Here is a 22,268-nt window from a genome sequence, read left to right as displayed (position 1 = left end):
CCTTTGCCATTCACCTGGACTTCTACTAGTTGTGACTGTAGACACAAATCCACGATAACGTGCAATGTAGTTTTTCAAAGGGAAAATCTTTCTTCCTCTCACTTTCTATTAAACAAATAATAAGAATGGTCCAATATTTTTTAGGGTGAGTTATGGGTGCTAAAATCTAATTGATGCACCAGCATTTATTGAGCGTTGTAAATTCCTGAGTATATCCCCTTATTCTGTTTTATAGAGGAGTTACTGGAAGAGCAGAGATAACCTATGCAGATTAACACCATGGAAACGTCCTGAAAACACTTTGGAGTCTCAATAAATTGACTGGATTCAAGTTTCAAAAACAGAGAAACTGGTCCAGGGGCAATTTGCTACAGGTAAGTGAGAGGTATAATTTACTCTGTTCAAATCCTTCAAAGATGCATTGACTGCGGGGATGTTAATTACATTTCTGATGATTATAATGTTCCTTCAGCACAGCTGACAGCTTCTCTTCCCTCCCAAATGTACACATGTGGATGCCAACATATGGCCAAGTGTCTGGCCATTTCATCTTGTTCATTTGGGCTTCAGTCAGTTATGAAAGGAGGAAGCAGGGGGAAAAAGTGCCCAACTCATAAAACTTTTACTAGCAGTGATTTATGCAGAGTGTTGAGAGGCAGACTGTTCGTCGAACAGCTGTTTCTTTGCATTGCCCTGGGAGTTGAGAGGGTGGCAGATTGGCCTGCCCAGGATTCAGAATGAAACAAGCAGGCAAATGCCTTTCTTTTGAAACTGGGGCAGCAGTTAGGTCATTAATATGGAACAAAGTGTTTGGGAAGGCTAGCCGGCTTTTTATTCTCCCATGGAAAACCTGGTGAGATTAGAAAGCTTGATGTGGGAACAGCATGAAAATATTTTCTCTTGGGCTATTGGGAAGGTTGAACTTCTCTGAATGAACTGGTGGGGAAAAAGGAAAGTCCATACAACTCCGTCAAGTGGCGGATTGTGAGCTGGGGGCATGGGTTGTAGCATCCTCTTTAGCTAAATGTTGTACCATCAAAGGTTAGGACCAAGGTCTACTGAGCTTAGGCATAGGAGCTGTCCAGGTCTGTGAAATGGCAATAATCAGTTCATTCTCCTGTGGCATTTCATTGTGTTGAGGAGGAAAAAAATATCAAATTATAGTGATATGAAGCTCCATCTATGGCAAGGGAGATATTTATACTTGGCATTTTAATTGGCAAATACTTACTTGGATATTCATGCTGTTTTAAAGAGGAAGTAGAAATGTTATAAGAACCTGGAACCACTACAGGAGGAATTGCTCATACATTTTTCTGTTAATATTTATCTCTCTCGGGGTTGCATTTATAACAGCTATCTGTCCTGAATTCATAACTCAGGAGCTTCCTGGAAGACAACTATTCTTTCTCCCATCAACTCCATCACATTATGTACATTAAGTTAAATAGAAAACGTTATTTGTCTTCGGGGAGACTGCTTTGTTTTGAGAGTTCACATAAGAACATAGATATGGAGGCATTTCGTAGTGTGTAAAGTACTCTCTAAAGATGAGGAGGCAACGGGACGATGATAAACTACTAGCATTCAAGAGGAAAGTGAACCAACAAAGAGAGAAAAGATTTGAAAGTCTTTCTTTAAGTATATTTATTGTCCCCTTTCTTTGTCTTCGATCTCAGTCCTTCTATCTATTCAAAAGGAGGGATGTTGTTTTCTTGTAGTTAGGTTCTTTTGTTTATAGGGAAGCAAGACTCATGTAAGTGAAAAGAGAGTTATGCTGGTAACATATGAGGGCTAGAACTGAAACAGAATTTGAAAACAAGAAAAAAAAGGCAGTTCTAGAATGTTCTCATTATGTCTGTATCATTCTCATGAACAACAGGGAACTTACTTCTTTGTAACTCTACTTCTCCCTGAACTTCTGTTCTTTTCTCTCTCTCTCTCTGCTTCTGATTGCTTTTCTTAGCCATATATGTACTCCTCTCATAATTCAGCCTTTTACATAGCCTCTCATGGTCTTTTTAGCCACTTTCTCTTCATTCAGCGTCAAATCTTGCTACTAACTGTCTGCATCTGTTAGGTTACACTCAGGAAACAGAAACTGCATGAGTTATTTTAACAGATAAAATTTAATTTAAAAATTGTTAACCACATATTGAAGAATTGGAAAAGCAAAAGAGGAAACTGAGAAATCAAAGAAGTAGTAACACAGGAAGTGGCTACCCTGGCTGCAGCGACGACAGACAAGCGTTTGAGATGATTAGAATTTAGAATATTGGAGGAGGGGCTTTGCAGAACTGGAACTCAGGAATCTCTGGTAGGGGTGTTGCCTGAAAGGTAGAGGAACTATTTAGAAGCTCAGGGAGGGACTCCGCACTCCTGGGATTCATGTCTCTAAGAAGCGTCATGCCAGCTAGCTGGAACTAGTGTCCCGGGAGCTCTGATTGGGGACCATATAGAGCAGGGACTCAGAATTTTGTGAGGGATGCTCTTCAGCTAATGTTATAGCCTGAAGAAATACAAGGGACTCCTTAGACAGAGCTGGATCCAAATCTCTGAGGAAGGGATACCAGCTGGTGCTGTTACATCTCTGGAGGGGGTCAATGAGGCTGCTTCTGGGAGTGTAGAAAAAAATGCAAAATCTAGATAGATTATCTATCTATCTATAACATTTTCTTTATCTATCCATCCATCAAATGACACTTAGCTTGTTTTCATATCTACGTTATTGTGAATTGTTCACTCAGAATTCTGAGTGAGCATGGGAGGGCAGATGTCAGTTCAAGATAGTGATTTCATTTCCTTTGTCTAAATACCCAGAAGTGAAATTACTGGATCATATGGTAGTTTTATCTTTAACTTTTTGAGGAAACTCCATACTGTTTTCCATGGTGTCTGCACCAATTTACATTCCCACCAACAATGCACCAGGGTTCCCTTTTCTCCGTGTCCTCGCCAGCACTTGCTATCTCTTGTCTTTTCGATGATGGCCATTCTAACATGTGTAAGATGAAATTGTATGGCTTTGATTTGCAACAGGAAAGGAAGAAAGAGTTCCCCTCACTCGGAAAGGGAGAGAGGAGTGAGAGACCAACTTCCCTAGCCTTTCCGGGAGCTGCACAAAGGACCCACTAGTGACTCACCCCACCAAGAGACTGGCAAAACTGAGATGTATAGAGATGGCTAGAACAGGGAAGAAGGGCAGTGGCAACCAACATCAGCCATGCAGCGAGAGTATCCATGGTTTCCACTGACCTGCCCTGCAGAGGACCCCATCATCTTTGCCACTAAAGTACTGAGCACAGACACCTCTGACCCCCTAGAGATTTCACTGGTTGCATGGAGCCACAGGTTTTCACGACTGCAGATGCTAGCCTTCTGAGTACCCCCATTACTCTTTCCCCACTGCCTGCCTGAGCTGGGAGCCACAGACCCAACTGGCAGGAGCCCTGGGCTCTGTGGCTGTGCAAGTGCAAAATGCCACCCCAGTCCCATTTACTGGTTTTTGCCTTTGTTGCTTGTGTGTTTGTGTCATAGCCAAAAAAACATTGCCAACACCAACATCGAGGAGCTTTTCCCCTAATTATCTCATTGCGGTTTTAATTTTAATTTCCCTAAAAACTAGTGACATTCAACATCATTTTTTGTACTTGTCTACCATGTCTATCCTCTCCAGTGAAATGTCTGTTTGTGTCTTGCCCATTTTCTTATTGGATTGTTTGGTTTTTTTACTGTTGATATTTGAGAATTTTTTATATATTCTAGGTATTAGTCCTTGTCAGATATTAGTTTGCAAATACTTTCTCCCACTCTGTAACTTGTCTTTTCATCCTCTTAACAAGAATTTACAGAACAAAAGATTTGAATTCTGATGAAGTGAGATTTAGCAGTTTTTCCCTTTAGGGATCATGCTGTTAGTGTCCAATCTAAGAACTCTTTGCCTAGCCCTAGAGACCAAAGGTTTTCTTGTATGTTTTTTCCTAAGTTTTTATAGTTTTATTTACTATATTTAAGTGCATAATCCATTTTGAGTGAATTTTTCTATAAGATGTGAATCTTACTTCAAAGTCAATTTTATTTCCTATGCATGTCTATTTGTTCTTTTTTCTTCTTAGTGTTGGCCTCTATTGATTGTCTTTTTCATTCCATTTGAAATCTTCCCAATTGTTGGTATAATGAGTAATTGAAATCTGGACAATTTGGGTGTTATACTAAGAGACCATATCTTACTGAAACCTTCAGTTTTAGCTAAATTCTTCTGATATTTCTCCAGCAGAGGAAGTAGGGGTAGAGTTAACGTCAGGTGGGAATAGAAACTCATGTTCCTTACTTGGCCTCTGTTCACACACGAGTGCATGGAGAGTCCTCCTTACTGCTGGGTGTGGGCAGGAGTTCCAGCAGAGCTGATACCTATCTGGCTGGGAGACACAGGAGTGTGATGTAACTGCTACCCACTTGGCTACCAGTCACACCCTGGGCAGGGGAGCGGCCTCATGTCTGCTGGGTGGTGGTGAAAGTTCTGACTCTCCATGACGTTGACTCTGATACCATTCCCGCATGTTGGGGGAATGTCCTGTTGCTATTGCTGAGTGGAGGTAGAAGTCCAGGCTCCTCATGTCGTCTGCATTGACAATGCACAGGGTGGAGGGTGGCCTTGTTGCTATCTGGCAGGGATGAAAGTTCTGGTTTTCTCCCTGGCCTTGTCTGATAGCACCTTGATAGGGAGTTTGTGGGACCTTGTCACAGCTTGGTGAAGGTGAAAGTCTGTGTCCTCACTAGGGCTTTGCTGGCCTAGATAGGGTCAAATTTTTCTATGATGTTTTGCTGGATGAGAATAATTATCTCACATTTTCTGTCTTGCTGAGCTGCGTTTTCCTTGTCCTTTGGGTAGAGAGAGCAGACTTTTGTTTTTTCTTTTTTTGTCTGTACCTGTCGGCATTTCCGGGTTTCTGGTCTCTTTTCAAGTCTGAGATGTATGAGTTAAAAAGAATGCCCAGAAACTCACCACTGTGTCATTACATGGATATAAGTTTCCTAAATAGCCTGCCTTCTATTTTCCACCTTTCAAGGTCTTCTTATTTGTTCCTTTTTAAAAATACAATGTCCAGGGTTTTTAATTTTACTTAATGGAAAGAACTGAACAAAGAAAGTCTACTCTATTTTCCTGGAAGTGGAAGTCCCACAGAAGCATTTTTGAAGATATTTTGAGGGGTCTATTTTCAGTGCCAAATTTTAAAAATAATAAGCAAAGTAGAACTCTAAAGCTATAAAACAAAGCAAACAAACAAAAAACATCCAATCTCTCACTAAGTCCATTCTTCTGCATTTGTGTAGGAATATATGCAAACCCATCTCAAAGAGATGATTGCTTCTCATAATAGGGGCTTAAAAATAATCATTGAATGAAAGAATAATTAGTTTAACAAAATATCTCCTACATGTTGAACAGTATTCTAGACATTGAGGAAAGTATATATATCACGTATATATAATCAGGCCTAACTATCAAGTTATATAGAAAACATTTGACAGCACTAAAAGAGAAAGACTATCATAACTATAACATATAAGGTAGGAAGTTGTCTTTCATTTCCCCAATGCAATGCAGTGTCTTGTTCATCCTTGTCTGCTGCTGGTGCCTAATGGAGCACATTATTCACCATACATGACTTGCTATAGGAGTTTAGCAGAGGGAGAGAGAGCACGTTGAGCTACTGGGAAGTAATCTGTGTTATCAGTTTCCAAAAATTTTGCAGAAAATGAGTTCTATGACATTTCTAGACAAATATTCTCACATTTTACCTTGCTTTATCTAGTTAGAGAATTCTTTATGTGAATCTTGTCCCTACAAATGAACTGAGATATTTATTGCTCTGTCCTTGGTAGTAGCAGAGGAAAGAATATTAAATATTAAGATGCCCCCTCGATCTCATTATACGTGCTCTGACCCCAGATGCCAAACATAATAGTCTCATGTTTTACCATATATAGACTGGTGGTCTACAAGTCAAATGTCAATCCCACCCATCCCATTCTACACAAGAAAAAGTAAATAATTCCAATGAATAAACAAAAATACCAGCATATGGTAACAAGATGATTTAACATCACTATCCTTTAAGACAGGCACTAATTCTACTTTTAAACATAGCCCAAGGAGGGGCTCTGAATTTCATCAATTTATTATAAAGTCGATCAGGCTGGGGAACACAGAAACAATGGCTTTCCAAGTACCTAAGGAAGGGACTTTATCCACAAATATAGAAAGGCCTGGACAGAAAGGCAGAATCACAGCTAACAAACTCTCTAGCACTTCACTCCTGGACTAGAGGATGCCAGAGGTTTAGAGAAACCAGCAAGAACCCTGACGCAAAGGCGTTGATAGAGCAGAAACTAGCCATGTTCAATGCCAGGCAAGGACCTGATGCAAAAAGAGAAGAGTTCTGCTCATCTCAGGCAGATGAAAAGAGATCTTTTTGGCCTATGTCATAGATACTTAAAGACATCAACTTTGACTTTGTCTATATGATAAGGCAGGTATGCTTAGGGAGTATTCTAAATAATGGATATTTACAGCAGCAATTTAAAAAAGAAGGCATCCTGGTTTTTGTTTGGTCAGATTCATCAGAAAAGGCTTGCTTTTAGGGCGAAAAGCTTCCCATGACTGCCTAGTGCTATAAAATAAATAGAAATAGCAAAGTTTGAAGTAGAGTTCTACTTTATACAATTTTCAATGGAGAATAAGGATACACGCTGAAATAGACAGACTGTATTTATGCCTGCTATGCCTTGTTTAATGAAAATTCACTTTAATAGTTCCTTTACAGAAAATTAGACCAAAAATTTACACCCTTCAAATCTTCCAAGAATTTGGAGCCTTATGACAGAATTCTGTCATTTAAACTTTGTAGTTGCCACAAATTGAAATGATCAGGGTGCCATAAAGTATTCAAGGTGGAAAATAATCTATATTAAGAGAAAACTACCCTATTCTGTGGGTTTTAATGTGTACAAAGGTTTTAGAAATTTACCATGTATTTAGTTATTATTTCTTTTTAAATATGATTTTATTGTATTCAGAATTAAACACTATTTAAAAGTATATCTTGGTATTATCATAAACAAAATAAGTTTTATTATTAGAAACTTAAAAACAAAATAACAAGATAACGTTGAGTTTGTTAAAGAAGAGAAATTTCTATGGTATAAGCTATTTAAAATATTGTAGTTTTTCTTTTTGTTTTTTTCTTTTAGAAAGCATAAATAGAGATTGGGCTTGTCTCTGTCTAGATCTTTTAGAAACTTTAACTTTTGAAGAAACGTATTACATCTTTTAAAAAGGACCTAATAGAGCTGGCCCTGGCAGCCTAGCAGTTAAGTTCAGCGCACTCTGCTTCAGTGGCCTGGGTTCAGTTCACGGCCGCAGACCTATACTGCTCTGTTAGTAGCCATGCTGTGAAGGTGGCCCACACACTAAAAAATGGAGGAAGATTGGCTTGGATGTTAGCTCAGGGTGAATTTTCCTAAACCAAAAAATAAATCAAAAATATAAAGGACCTCACATAATGAAGGCAATCATTAACGGGAGAAGACAAATCTCAAAACTTATATTTCTGAATCATTCTTCCCAAACTGGAGTGAAACAAGAGATGATAGGAATAAAAGGAAATTGACTTGTATGAAATGGCTGAGAAGTTGAGAGCTCATAGAAATTCCTTAATAAAGCATTCATCTTATTCTCAAAGCAAAGCTCAAAATAGAAAAGCTAATAAAGAAATTAAAGGCATCAAAAAGATATGTGTAGAAGAGTGGCAGGTACTTTTTACTGCCATCATACCTAATGTGATTTTTGCAGCTGTTCAGACCTTGTAATACAAGATTTAGCCAGTTTTTCTGAGCCACATTCACATGACCTAGTTGAAGGCTCAGAATTGACAGGTAAGCAATGCAGAGAACACAATCAGAGCGATTGTATCTTCTTGCCATTTTCCAGCTTATCAAACATAATTTCAGAAGTTCCAGGTGTATTTCAAGCACCTTTTGAAAGAAAAATCAGTCCATGTTACTGAAGTCTCCTATCCCACCTGTCCCACTAAGCAAAACGATCATATCATTGGCAGTACCTTAATTTTCTCAACTTTTTCTTCCCCAGTGGCAAATGTGCTAAATATCATGGGAATTCCTTATGCTTGATTTCTCATATTTTACATCTTTAAGCTCCGTATTCGTGTTGCAAAGACAATGAACAATCTCTGGAGTAAAGCAAAATGTTTCACAGTGCACATTTACTGCTCAAGAAACGAAACCATAAACCCAAGCAGTAAAACAATTTGAGACAAGCATTCTATTCCACCGAATGGTGTGCATCTATTTCAGAGAGCAACTTCCAAATTGAGTGCCTTGCCCAGAGAAGGCACAGCAATAGCAAATTGTTGAATGAATGGTTATCTCATACACTTGGAAATAACAAGGTAGAACCAATGGTGTGCTGGAAAAAACGGCTCTCTGAGAAAGAAAAAACAAAACTAAAGCTCTGATTTGTAGTTTTCTCTTGTTTGTGTGGTGTAAACACTGTCCCTACTGTGGCCCATTTCAAGTACCACTGAGATGTCACCAAACACAGAGGTGGGAAGAGGTATGTAGCATATTTTCTCGCAGGCTGGTGCAAGCTGGCTCCAGTACCCTATTGGTAAGATCCGTTGACTTGCTTTCATACGATTTGGCAAAAGAGTGTCATGCCACTCAATTTCCTGTTGGTTAATTAACTGACTTCTTTTTGATGGAAACTAGAGGTGGGTCTTTTTCCAGTAATTATAACAAAGTGTTGCTGTTTTCAGGGAAGTTACCTGCAGGAAGAAATGTTGTACCAATGCCTCCCCTGGAGTTCCCAGGTTTTTCATAGCAAATAGAAACCAAGGAAGGCCTTGAGGATTTTCCTGAAATTGAAAAAGAAATATCTTTAACAAGGGCCACCCACTTTGGGGCCTGGGAGCTGTTAAACATGCCTTGAAGAATTCTGATTCTTAGCCACTGCAAGCTCAAAAATGGAATAGAGAGCCTTTGGCAAAGTACTGTTTTAGCAACATGGTGTATTAAGTCTGAGAATTTATAAAATCCTTCCAATCCCCATGATGCTGAGCTCGTTTTGAAGTCAAGAAATTTAGTGCATAGAAGAACCAGGGAAATCTTGAGGATAGTTTAACTACAATTGAAACAATCATTCATTATAGAACTTCCGTGGACCAGACTCTGAATTGGATATTTTCACTTATTTTATATTTAATCCATGTGCCCTGACTCTTTGTGAGAAAAGTAGAAATTCTTCTATTTAATGAAGATTGAAAATCGTATCCCACAGGTTTTTAAAAATAGTATTTTAATAACAACAATAGCAATCACCCTCTGTTTTACGTCTACTATGACCTAGACATTTCTTATTTATCATTTTAGTTAACACCCAACATTATTTCCATTTTATACATGAGGTAAATGAGACTGAGACTGAGAGTCTCATGTGCATGAGCTCAAGAGCTAATAAATTATAGATGAGGAATGGATCACAAGTCATTTTTTCTCCAAAATCATTGCTTAGCATGTGTTAATTAATTCAGTCATTCCACAAATGTTTCTTGAGCACCCACTATGAGTCAGGCACTATTCTTGGCTTTGGGGGTACAGCAGAGAACAACAGAAATACAAATTCCAACCCTTATGGATACACATTTTAGTGGGCAGAGAGAGCTAATAAACAAAATAGTAAAACAAAATAATATTAAATGAGTGTTATGTTGGATGGTGGTAAGTCCGATCTAAAAATATAAAGTTGGGAAGGAACAAGTAGTGATAAGGTGGGATTACCTTGCAATTTTATACTGTTGGTCAGGGAAGGCATCACTCAGAAGGTGAGAGAGATCAAAAGGAGGTGAGAGGCTGAGGCGTGGAAGTATCAGGGAGCAAAGATTTTCAGATGAGGAGACAAATGGAGAAGACGTGAAGTAGGAGCATGCTTAGTGCCTTTGAGAAACACAAAAGTCTATGGAGTAGCTAAATAAGTAAACAATGGAGAAAGCTATGGGATTTGAGGTCTTAGAAGTGGGAAGTGTGAGACACGATGCTGGATTCCTCCGGGTACTGTGATGAGTATAGACTGAAGGAGGGTAAAGATGAAAGAAGAGAGAACAATTAGCAGGCTACTGCAATAATCCATGTGAAAGATGACAGTTTCTTGCACCATGATGGTAGAGGTCCAACCGGTAAGAATTGATTGGATTCTGAATACATTTCATGTAGATATAATTTGTGAGATGACTAAAGGTAGGCTGGGAAAGAGAGAGATTAAGAATAACTCTAAAATTTTTGGTCTGAGTAAACAGAAGGTTCAAATCTCCATTTTACTGACAGGAAGGACTATGGGAGGACAGATTTGGGGCAGAAGATAGAATCTTTTTAAAACGTGGTAAGTTTAAGATGGATGAGATGCAAGGATAAAATAATATTATCTACTTCAAAGTATAATTATAATTTTCAATAAGTCAGTCTATATGAAAACACTATAAAGGTTGGTTAGCTCTCTTTCTTCATTTTACTCTCAGCAAGATGATATAATTACGTCAAGACCAAGATTTAGAGACTGGCTGTAATAGAATTGGTGGATGGTGGGCAACTTATTTCATAGACACAGGAGGGACAGTTTTTTAATATGGCTCAATAAACAGAAGAAGCTGAAGTGTGCTTGTAGATACAGAGTTTCCCAGGATGGAAGGAAGAGTCAAGAGAGGTGAGGAAGATGATATGGGGTTGGTCCTGCTGAAGTCATTTTTAAATGTCTATAGAGTTGTTAAGAACAGAAATTGAAGGATCTGGGTGACTGAAAGTGTAATTAACTCCAGACATGAACCACGCTGCTCTGGGAGTCCAGATGCTAATGTCAGACACAGAGTTAAGGAGGCAATGATTCTCCTACCTCAGATGCCAGTGTGATGTTGTCAACTGAAGGTGTTAAAGGGCCATCAGAAGATGGTTGTGCCTCTGAGCAACATTCTCTGGGTGCTCGCTGCCAAATGGTGGCTATAGCATGGTACCTCGACCAATAAGACAGGGGGAATTGACATTTCCTAGGCAATGCAAGACATCCCAGAGGTTCTCAGAAAGAACTGTGGACATTTTCATAAAGAGGGTGAGTCTTTGACTCTGAACAAATTAGAAAGTATCCCATCTGGCCATTAATGAGGCTTCATTTCCACTCTCTGGTTGGAGATGCCAGAGGTTACTCCTGTTGCACGTTATATACTACAGCCACCTCTCTAAGCAACCCTGCCATGCTGGATGGTGACTAACCCATCCAGGGGTATTAGGGACATTTGTGGGCACTTTGAAAGTTAAATCCCAGTGTTACTTCTCCATCCTGAGCCTGCTCCTTGTTTGCCATTTCAAGCCTTTCTTATGCTTTAGGGAATTCACTGATTTTCCTTTACTTTCTGAAATGCCATTACCCCTGTCTTTGTATTCATGATTGATCCTAAGATGGTGAAGTTTTCCCACCTCTAATTTTACTTGCTCTTCCTGAAAAAATGTGGTGCTTCCACTTGCCTTCCCTTACCCATAAGCAATAATCCTTGGGCTAAGGGCCTTGGGCTGCTGCAATGCAGTCTACTTCAGCTGGTCCATGTAACCCTTTTCCACAATGCGTAGAGATGTGCTGGCAGCTGGCTGCTGGAATAGATGTCCTGTGGAATAACACCTCCTTGGGTTTGCTCACACAACCTAGCTGAGCAGTGTGTGTCAGGTGTGGATACCTTGGGGCAGGACCACCCTAGATCCTACTGGGTTGTCCCAAGGTCTGAGGGGTCAATATTTTGCTGCTGATCTGTGCCACGGTACACTAGATGTGGTACTCTTCTTTTCTCACATCTGCCTTTTACTCATATATTGTTTCTTTTTCCTGAATTGTCTTCTCCTCACTTCTGCTTTTGAAATTGAGCCTTTTCCTCAATACTTGTTTTCCCCAATTCCTCAAGGTGAATATCATCTTTAGAAAGCCTCTTCTGATTTTTCCCTATTGAATATGAGCTCCTTGGATTGTAAAGGCATTTTGGTGGGCATGTCTTGTACAACCCTGTGTCACTTAACAACATAGATACTTTCTGAGAAATGCATTGTTAGCTGATTTCACTGTTGTGTGAATGTCATAGAGTGTTCTGAAGGAGAACAAAATTTGCCACCCCAAAATGTGTCTCTTTAACATGAGGATTGTTTTCAGCTGATTATTTTTAAGGAATGAAAGACTCAGAAAGTTTTTCTTGTTACCTCCCCCTTAACTGCCTAAAATAATTCAATTAAAAATCCTGTCTCAGGAAGTGAGCTATCACCTTAGCATAACATGAGCTAGGTGGTGGAGAGGAAGGAACCTGGAAAAGCTGTTTGTTGTGCTTCCCCCTGTGTTCTTCTGTTTCTGTGTAGCCAAACACTTGTTTTCCAAACATTTGCTCCTTCTCACCCACCTGTGAATTGCCTCCTTCTCTTTGAAGTCCTGACTCTCCCCAGCCCCAACATCTTCTTTTGTCTTTAGCTAAGGATGGCATTTAAAGTGAGGGCTTTGGGCATTTTGGCGAGCTACTCAGTTTCCCTGGGTTTCTCCCCTGTATACATGTTATTAATCTTTTGTTTGTTTGGCTCCTGTTAATCTGTCTCATGTCGATTTAATTTTTAGACCAGCTGAAAGAACCTAGAAGGGAGGAGGAAAATTTCTTTCTCCCCTTCAACACTTACACAAACCTTGATGGTATAGCCTACTACACACCTAGGCTATATGGTACTAATCTTATGGGACTGACTTTGTATATGTGGTCTGTCATTGACTAAAATGTCTTTATGCAGTGCTTGACTGTACTACTGTATATGTGTTTGTGTACGTGTTCTTTCCCTCACCCTTGAAGGTGAGCTCTTTCAATAAGGCTTGAACATGAGCATCAATTAGCTCTCCAAAGCCTGAGAATCCCTAGGGCAGCTGAAAAATTTAATGAGGCCCATAGGCCAGGATTCTGGGATGTATTAGGAAAGGCTTAAGAAAAATCTTCCTGTAGATAAATAGCTTTAATTATAATTGAGATTTAAATTAATTTCAGTAACATACATTCACTTAGGTTATTAGAGTTCAGGGTTGTGAATTTTATCATGGATCACCGGAATGAAACAGGAGAGAGAAGAAAGGGTTGGTAAGTATGAGCATGTTGTTAAAGCTATCAGTTTAATTTATTTTATTATTATTTTATTTGGAGGGTTAGGAGTTTCAGAATCTCTTTGCAAGTCTGCCTCAGGCTATGAGGAAGAGTCTGTGAGCCAAAGACAAAAGTCTTTCAATTTGTAACAATTTGATAGCATGTCTTATAATTAGCCATAGACAAACTCCCTCGTTTACTTTAAATTGACTAGAATGAGATCAGATGAATCTAAAGAAATAGAATCCAGGTTTCCTTGCTAGCCACAAACATAAAAACAAGCACTTATTTCTAAAACAAGCTATGTCTAAATACTGGCACAAACAATGGTTTTCAGACTTAGGAGAAAGTTGCATTTTAGTTCATGTACTAAGAAAGACAAATATTTGATTCAGGTGATTTTTCATAGATCATTTGGGTAAACAACATATTTATTAAAGTCTATCAACCGTGAAAACAACTTCCTTTCATCTGTAATAAGCTTGAAGATTCTTTTATATATATATATGTGTGTGTGTGTGTGTGTGTGTGTGTGAAGTTGCAATATCTTCAATGATGAGAAATCAAGCTACTTTCAGCTTGATTGTCTTGATAAGACAAACACAAATTCATTGGCCTTTAGGTTGGAACTGTTAAGAATTAGGAATCATTATGGAAATGGCACTCGGTTTCTACTGCTTTCCTATATTCCTGCATCCTCTATTGTCAGGCTTTCTTCATTCTGAAACATTTCACTTCATACTAACACTGCCTTTGTCCCTGAACTCTAGAAAAAACAAACAAACAAAAAACACTAAAAGTCTGGCAGTTAATTGTGAGAAATAGAAGGTCTTCGAAGTGTAACTATGACATGGCACAATACACTACCCACAATTGTATACATGAGGGAAGATGGGAGCATACGCTTAGAAGTGCCATCATTTACCCATCTTTGCACCCATCTTATTTAGTCTACAAAATGGGGTTTTTTAATTTAGAGATTCCTTTCTCTATTTATTTATTTAGTTTTTATAACTCATTGATTTTATGCTTCCTGAGTGCTCCTGTGAAATCAAAAATCAAGCATTATAGAATTATAAACATAAAAATGTCAAATTTCTCCATAACTCTATATCCCCAAGTAATGTATATTATTTGTCTCTTTCAGTTAGATATTCTTATCCTTATTTTATAGAACAGGAAACTGGAGCTCAGAAATGTAACTTGGCCAAGCTATGATTTAAATCAAGGCTTCTTACTGCAAAAACCATGGTAGGTGTTTGTATCTGTGTGTATGTATCCATTCATTTTGCGTTCTATAGACATTTCACATTCTATGGACAAAGATGACCTCTTTTTCTGCTTGATACATTCTGTAGACCCTACCTGATCATTCATACATTTATTCTACCACTTATTGAATAATAAATATGAGTAAGAATTAGGAAAGTAAAGGATGGAAGAAGAAAAAAAGAGGTAAAGTGGTTGAGAAAAGGAAGCAAAGTAACCTTGGCAAAGGTAAAGAGGTTGAATTTCCATTAGGGAAGAAGGAGTGGAGTCTGGATTACAACAAACTTCCTTTTCTCAACTCTGTGCTGTTAACCACTGTGCAACACTTCTTACCTCTGAAGAGTTTGTTTAATTGATACGTTCCCCTGAAGGTTTTCGTTACTAAAGTATCTTCATTGCTCAGACCCTCCAGAGCCACCACCCACTGGAGGAGGAGAGCAGCGTTTGCTATGTGCCACATACTATCCTGGGCATCGGATTCAAAGATAAATAAACTGAAATCCCCGACTTCATAATGTCCAAGTCCAGTACCAGGAAACCTTTCAGGGCACTTGGCTATGAAGTTTTGCAACAGCTATCTCAGACTAAGTAAGAGTTACAGTCGCTCTCAACAGTATTTAAAGGCGACGTCTAAAATGCAGACTGTCTTCCTGTCCATGTCACCACTTCCTTGTTCAGTTCCTGGGTTCCTTTCACCTTCGTTCTACATGTCTTGAGCTAATTCTGGTACCTCCAAAATATAGATATGCAGAGGCCAATAGAAAGAGAAAAATGCCTACGTAGGAAGCATTGGGGAACGATCTCATCAATCTCCTCTCTTCTTGACCCCAGCAACTCTTCAGAAACTTTGGTTGAGTTCCTGGATTGCATATGGTTCTCTGAATCATTCTGCATGTGTGCTTTTTGAGACGTTCTATTTACCAATTTGAGAATATGTCTCAAGCCCAAAAGATCACACAAACTATTTCACTTTTGAGTCTGGGCCAGGCTTTTCAAAAACAAATGCCTAATTTTGAATTCATCCTCCAATGCACAGATGTATTTTCCTTGAATGCAAATCCATTTAACAAACATTTTTTGGAAGACATAAGGTGATAAGGACAGCAGAGTAATTAAAATCAGTAGTTCTGGGTACAGATCTAAGGCTGCTGCTTACCAACTATGTAACCAGAGCCAATCCACCTAGCTTCTCTGAACCTCAATTGTCTTTTTGAAAAAATGGTGATAATGATGCCTACCTCAAGTGGTTGTCATGAACATTAAATAAAACAATATTTGAAAAGAGGCTTCATTGACAGTTTTGTGTTAAGTACTAGTCGTGAATTATAACAGTAATATATCACACTATATCTGCCAGTAAGATTATTATAAAGCTCCAAAACTCAAAGAAATTACATTTTGGGGCAAATATGCCTTATATGCATGACATAATTGGCAAATAATAGAAGACAGATATAGTCAAGTGATTTCACGTTCATTAAATTACTTCGGATCCGAGACAATACTTCGAGTGCTATTCCAAGTGGACATTTTTCTAACTCTACTTTACCAATGCTGCATTGTTATAGTCTTAAAGTAATACTCATGCAATCCATTATGTTTTAGGAAAAGGTCAGGATGGAGGGAGGCGAGAAAAAATGAAGAAAGAGTCTAAAAACTTTCTGAAGCCTCCCATATGCAAATAACTCCACGCAGGTTTGGAGGAAAGAGCAACTGAGTCGGAATTCCCAAGGTAAAGGCCACTGCCTTTCCCATTTTGCAGCCACATGTCTGTCACAATATCGAGCTGTCACCTATTGAGATTGCTAGTGTGGCATATTCAGCAATTTCAAACTGACTCCAGCCCGAAACAGCTCTGGCAATTACTGGGGTTCCACCCTTGCTCCACTGTCCGTCTCTCTGGAAGCTTAAGAGAATCCTTGCTCTCCATGCTGGCACATTTCCAGTGTGATTTAACTTTCATGGGCATCAGCCAGCCCTTGGCACACATAAAAAACCCAATCAGCCTCATCCCCATTTTTAACCATGATAAAAGTCCGGAAAAGATCATCTGATAGGCAGAAGATAGTCCAGCTCATTTCAGAGAGCGAAAGCCAAAGCTGCTTTCTCCCTGCAGCGGAAACGCATATCAGACAGACAGAAGATGGATTAGAGAAGTCAGCAAACTCTCCCATTATTCTCTAGAGGAAACCCAGTGAATTCTTTTCTTTCCTTTTAAAGGGTTTATATTTAATTTTTTTTATATCATTGTTATTTCACGTTGAGAAATTACTCACAGAAATGGAATTTCTTTTAAACTTCTCTGTTTGAAGATGCACAGAAATTGTACCCCCAGGGAAAATGAGCGTATTCATGAGTGGGCTATGAAGGTATAAAGCACATTTCATATCATAAAAATCTCTGTCTGTTACAAAGTGAAATAGCTTGGAATTGTGGGAAGCTGTTGAGAATGTTAAGATCACTGAAGCTTTGGTCATTGTAGCCAGAGCCCACTTTAGATTCTGAAAGGCAAGCAGCCAAAGAACTGGATTTGGTTGTCTTTTGGGGACAATAATCATTAGAGGATCTTCTGGAAATTGAATAACATCGAGATGTTGTTGTGTAGCAGCTCTGAAGTCAGAAGCCGACCTTAACCACTTTTGTGTTATGTGACCTCAGACAGTTTATTTAACCTCTGAGATGCAGAATCATGAACTACGTAATCATAGTATTGAACTGTGAGGTAATGAGAGAATATAATTCATATAGCATTGTTCTGATCGTGTTAAGTAAGTATATGAAGTGTTTAGCTCAGTGCTTGCTGCATAATAAGCTCACAATGAACATGAGATAGTGGCAAAATGGCAGTAGTGGTAAACTGGCTGTGAAAAAAACAGGCCATAAAAGCAAAGAAACGTATTTAAGTTCTGGATCTCCACATCAGATCTGATCTTAGAGTGTTTTTCTCCCAGTGTGAGTCTTGTACTTGTCCTTTTTTGAAAAATGTGCGTGAGATTTTCTTACATATTATTTTGACTTCGTCCAAATGTAAGAACTTTTGTAATAAGAATGCAACATAAAATTCACAGTCTACAACCAGAGTTTAAAAAAAATTATAATAAAACCTTGCTTCAAAAAGATACATGGGAAATATTGGTGATTGCAGTATTGAGGAAACGTTTTCGAGGTAAGACCTCATTTGATATCTGATATATTCCCATCAAATATATTAACTAAATTTTTAAATATGCTTTTTATCTATATGGTAGTCCCTCCTTATGCATGTTTCACTTTCCGCAGTTACAGCTACGTGCAGTCAACTGAAGTCCAAAAATATTAAATGAAAAATTCCATAAATGAACAATTCATACATTTTAAATTGCATGCCATTCTGAGTAGTGTGATGATATCTTGCATCATCCTGCTCTGTCCCACTCAGGATGTAAATCATCCCTTCGTCCAGCACATCCACGTCTATATGCTACCCACCCATTTGTCTTTTAATAGTCATCTGGGTTACTAGATTTATTGTTATCAATGCTTGTGTTCAAATAACCCTTATTTTACTTAATAATGGCCCCAATGCACAAAAGTAGTGATGCTGCCAATTCAGATATGCCACAGAGAAGCCATAAAGTGCTTTCTTTAAGTGAAAAGGTGAAAGTTCCTGACTTAGAAAAGAAAAAATATCATATGCTAGATTGCTAAGATCTATGGCAACTTTTATTACCGTATATTGTTACAATTGTTCTATTTTATTATGAGTTATTGTTGTTATTCTCTTACTGTGCCCAATTTATAAATTAAACTTTATCATAGGTATGTATAAGAAAACACAGAGTGCATGTAGGGCTTGGCATTATCTACCATTTCAGGCATGCACTGGAGGTCTTTTTTTTTTTTGAGTAAGATTAGCCCTGAGCTAACTACTGCCAATCCTCCTTTTTTTGCTGAGGAAGACTGGCCCTGAGCTAACATCCATGCCCCTCTTCCTCTACTTTATATGTGGGACACCTACCACAGCATGGCTTTTGCCAAGCGGTGCCGTGTTCGTACCTGGGATCTGAACCAGCAAACCCCGGGCCGCCAAGAAGCGGAATGTGCAAACTTAACCACTGTGCCACCAGGCTGGCCCGCGCAGGAGGTCTTGAAATGTATTCCCCATGGATAAGGGGGGACTACTGTTTCTATCTATATATCTCTATGGATTGCAGTATAGACTCTGTCTATATAGAAAGGTAACAGTGTTTGCATACAATAGAATTAAAGGCAAATGGTGCCATACTATTAACCTGTATATTCTCAACTGCTGTGAGCAGTACATGATTCAGGCTGACATGGAAAGGATCAATGAGGTCGATACCATTCCTTTTGCATGTGGTTGAGAAATCAGCGCTCTGTCAAATGCCCATACTCAGCATTTTCAATCAAAGCCATAGTGACACAGGTAACAAGTAAGTGTGTGAGACTTAGAGTGAATCCATTCTCATCACAGAAAGTGTATTTCCTGTTGCACGTATCCTTGGATGCCTAGCATTCTCTTCCTTTCAATGAAAGTTACTTCAACAGACAGAAACATGCCTTAGATTGGAGAAAGAAGGCTTAGAATTAGGTAGGGTATGTGGAAAGATGTCTAGATTGTAAAAGCCACATTATATGAAAAATCCAGCCTAGGCACTTATGGGATATTTGACCAAGGGCCTCAGAATGTCTTTCTAGAAAACATTTGGTCGGGATGCTTACAAAGTAGCCAGTAGGCCTTTTAAAATAATATTTGTGAGAAAAGGGAATAGCTACCAAAAGCAATTTATTCTCAATAGGGTGAATGCTCAGCTGTCAATAACATTATTTGAACGGCAGATGCACCAAACTGATAATCACACTGTCTTATAAAAATCAACCTTTTATTATTTTTATTTTCTAAAGTTAATGACAAAGGACAAAGATGGTTTAATTATAATTTACTAAAGGATATAATTTGGTCAAAAGACGAGATCTAAATTTTTTCTTTTTTGAATTTTTGCCACAATAGGTTTATTTACCACAGAATTTATTTAGGTAGCAGGTGAAATAAAAGTGGAATTTCATATCCACATTGAGGAAATATATGTTTTCTACTTCATATAAGCACACTGAAGTATAAGAAAATTAACTATTGTAGTGACTTAAGACTCAACTTTTCAAACTGCATCAGACTCAGTGGAAACATCTCAAATTCTTCCAAGAATCTTCTAATTTCTGAATAAAGCTAGATTTTTTTCCTTACTAGAAAGCTGGAAAATAGCAGTGAAAATACACTGGCCTTGTAAAGACTTTTGAAATTGTCAAGTCTATTTCCGACAGTTTTTTAGTTAGATCTGCAATGTGTTGCTGAAAATATGTGAACTCAGTATGTGACAATTTACATAGGATATTTACAAATATTTAAGCAATGCCGCTGTGAATTAGGTAGTACCAATGCTCCTAATTTATATATAAGAAAAATCGAGTATGATAAAGTGCTTTCTCCATGAGTCTTATACTCTAAAGGAGGCTGAGCTAGGTCCTTATCTCTGGTCTTTGGACTCTGCATCCTATGCTCTTTTCTAATATCATACAGTGACTTTTACATCACTGTAAAACTAGCCCATGGTTGGAAATCACTATTTCATTTATAAAATCTTGTATTTGTAAGAGAGCTTCATAATTTTCAAGTGTCATTAAGTCCATTAGCTTATTTGAAACTCCAATCATCCTGGGTAGGTTTGAAACTTCTATTTTATATGTAAGAAAATTAAGATGCAGTAGGACACCAAAAGATCCTAATGACCAATTTGTGACGTCATTACAAGCGTACATGACTCTATGTTCAATGCTGCTTCTATGAGATGAAATAGAACTGAAACCTTTCCATAGGAGGAATAATTCAGTATAGGGATGAAATTCTGAAAAGGAGTTTGCTTTTAGAGAAATGTTTCTTGATTTTTGAGTTTCTTAGCATCGATGTGCTCATATGGAAGAATGGAGACAGAGAAGAAACTGAATTCTCTCAACTATATGTTCTCCCGAGGGAGGCAATCACAGGCTGAATCTAATCAATGATAACACCAAAGGGGAAGGCTTCGTCATGCGCCATGTAGAAGGAGGTCTTAGTATCAGAGTACAGCTTCCTCTTCAAGCAAATGCAGCTCACAATGTATTTTTCCTCTGAGCAGCTGAGCCCGAATTTTATTCTCTAAGTACGACGTCCTTTAAGAATTATATTTTACAAAATGAGACATACTTAAGACTCACTTCATTCCAAAGTCGGACACTCATTTTCACAATGCTTGATGAATGTGTACTAAAGATATTCAACTGTGGACTCCCAGAGTTTTCAATTTGGAAAATCATAATCTGTGTTTTAATATCAAGCTATTTCCTCTGGCTCATTTAATTAATGATGTCTCTCTCTCTCTCTCTCATAAGGGAAACACAGCTTGCTTCTGAAGGGAAATATTTGCTGCTCGTCATTCTGTGTTTTGTAGGAATTCCTCTTAAGATAAAATGTAACCCTAGAGAGTGATGTCTATATTTGTTCAGCAATTTGTAGACCCATTCTAGAACATGGCAAAAGAAAACAGTAGAGCTTATAGTTAAAAAAAAAAGGAGAAACCCTGAATTACATGGGAGATCAATGACTAAGACATAGGAAATGGTGTCAGACTCAGGAGGCTTACATGAAAGCAGGGGAAATACAGAACTGAGAAAGGGGAAAAAGCATTCCTGGTGCATGAAGAAGAAAACATATCTGGTTTATCTTTTGCAAAGTGAAGGGCTGTATCCCTCATGCTAATGTGGTGCTTAGATGGAGTTTACCTGGGCTGGGTTAGGGTCTAAAGAAGATTCTCCTGAGAAGGCTTTAGGTGGAAAGTGATCCCAAATTGCCATCATTTTAACGGAATGATTCTGGCACAATTAACCTAGAAACAAGAGAAGGAATCAGTGTACATGGATCTGGATGGTGGATATCAGAATTATGTGTGGAGCTAAATGAGAACTGGGTAAACATTTTAGGAGCCAGGTGTTAATGGTGCAACAAGTCTTAAGAGTTTTATTCCTGTATTAGTGCTTGGTGCATAGTACAATGACTAGGGAACCTCATACAGGAATTGCACAGCACTCGGCATAAAGGAGATGTTCATTCATTCATTCATGGATTCATTCATTCCTCAAATGTTTATTGCAAGCGTGTCAAGCATAGCTATAGGTACTGGGGATACAACAGTCAGCAGAAGTCCTCATGGAGCTTAATTTTGAGGAGGTGAAGAAAGAAAGAAATACAATAAATAAAAGAAACACATAGTATTCTGACAGCAATAAGTGCTAAACAAAACAGGAAAAGAAGGTGGGAAGTGTCTTGGGGTTACCATTCTAGATAGATTGGTCAGGAAAGGTGTTACTGATGAGATTGCATTTGAATAAAGACAAGAGAAAGGGAAGAAGCAAGCCGTGAGGATATGTAGGAAATGAGCATCTGGCAGAGAGAGTGACAATTTTGAAGAACAGAAGGAGGCTACTGGGTTTGAAGCAGAGTGAGCAAAGAAGAGTGTATCAGAAGATGAGTTCAGACAGAAGGTTGAGTTGCAAAGGATAGAGTGAGGAGGAGACATTTAGGGTCTGTACTTTACTGAAAAGGACTTATCACTTTTATTTTGTGTGAAAAATAAATCCATTGGATAATTTTGAGCTGAGGACAGAAACAATCCAACTTATGATTTAGTAGGATTACCTTGGCTGTTCTTTTGGGATAAGGCAGGGTAAGGGGACATGAAGAAGAATCAG

The 22,268-nt window shown here is 38.4% G+C and overlaps 1 protein-coding gene across 10 annotated transcripts in view; it reads left to right on the top strand.

Annotated features, from left to right (window-relative positions):
- The window catches only part of LRRC4C (leucine rich repeat containing 4C), a 1,166,764-nt gene that overhangs the window by 685,791 nt on the left and 458,705 nt on the right, over positions 1-22,268 (top strand). For all 10 annotated transcript variants that reach the window (XM_070563809.1, XM_070563801.1, XM_070563805.1 and 7 more), the window contains one exon: positions 236-374. The gene's annotated coding sequence lies outside the window, so the exon portion shown is untranslated. The remainder of the gene's footprint in view (positions 1-235; positions 375-22,268) is intronic.

The sequence above is a fragment of the Equus przewalskii genome, chromosome 11 (genome assembly GCF_037783145.1).
Source record: "Equus przewalskii isolate Varuska chromosome 11, EquPr2, whole genome shotgun sequence".
In the NCBI taxonomy this organism is placed as follows: Eukaryota; Metazoa; Chordata; class Mammalia; order Perissodactyla; family Equidae; genus Equus; species Equus przewalskii.
Note: the sequence above shows the minus strand (reverse complement) of the source record. Positions and strands in the feature narration are given on the sequence as shown.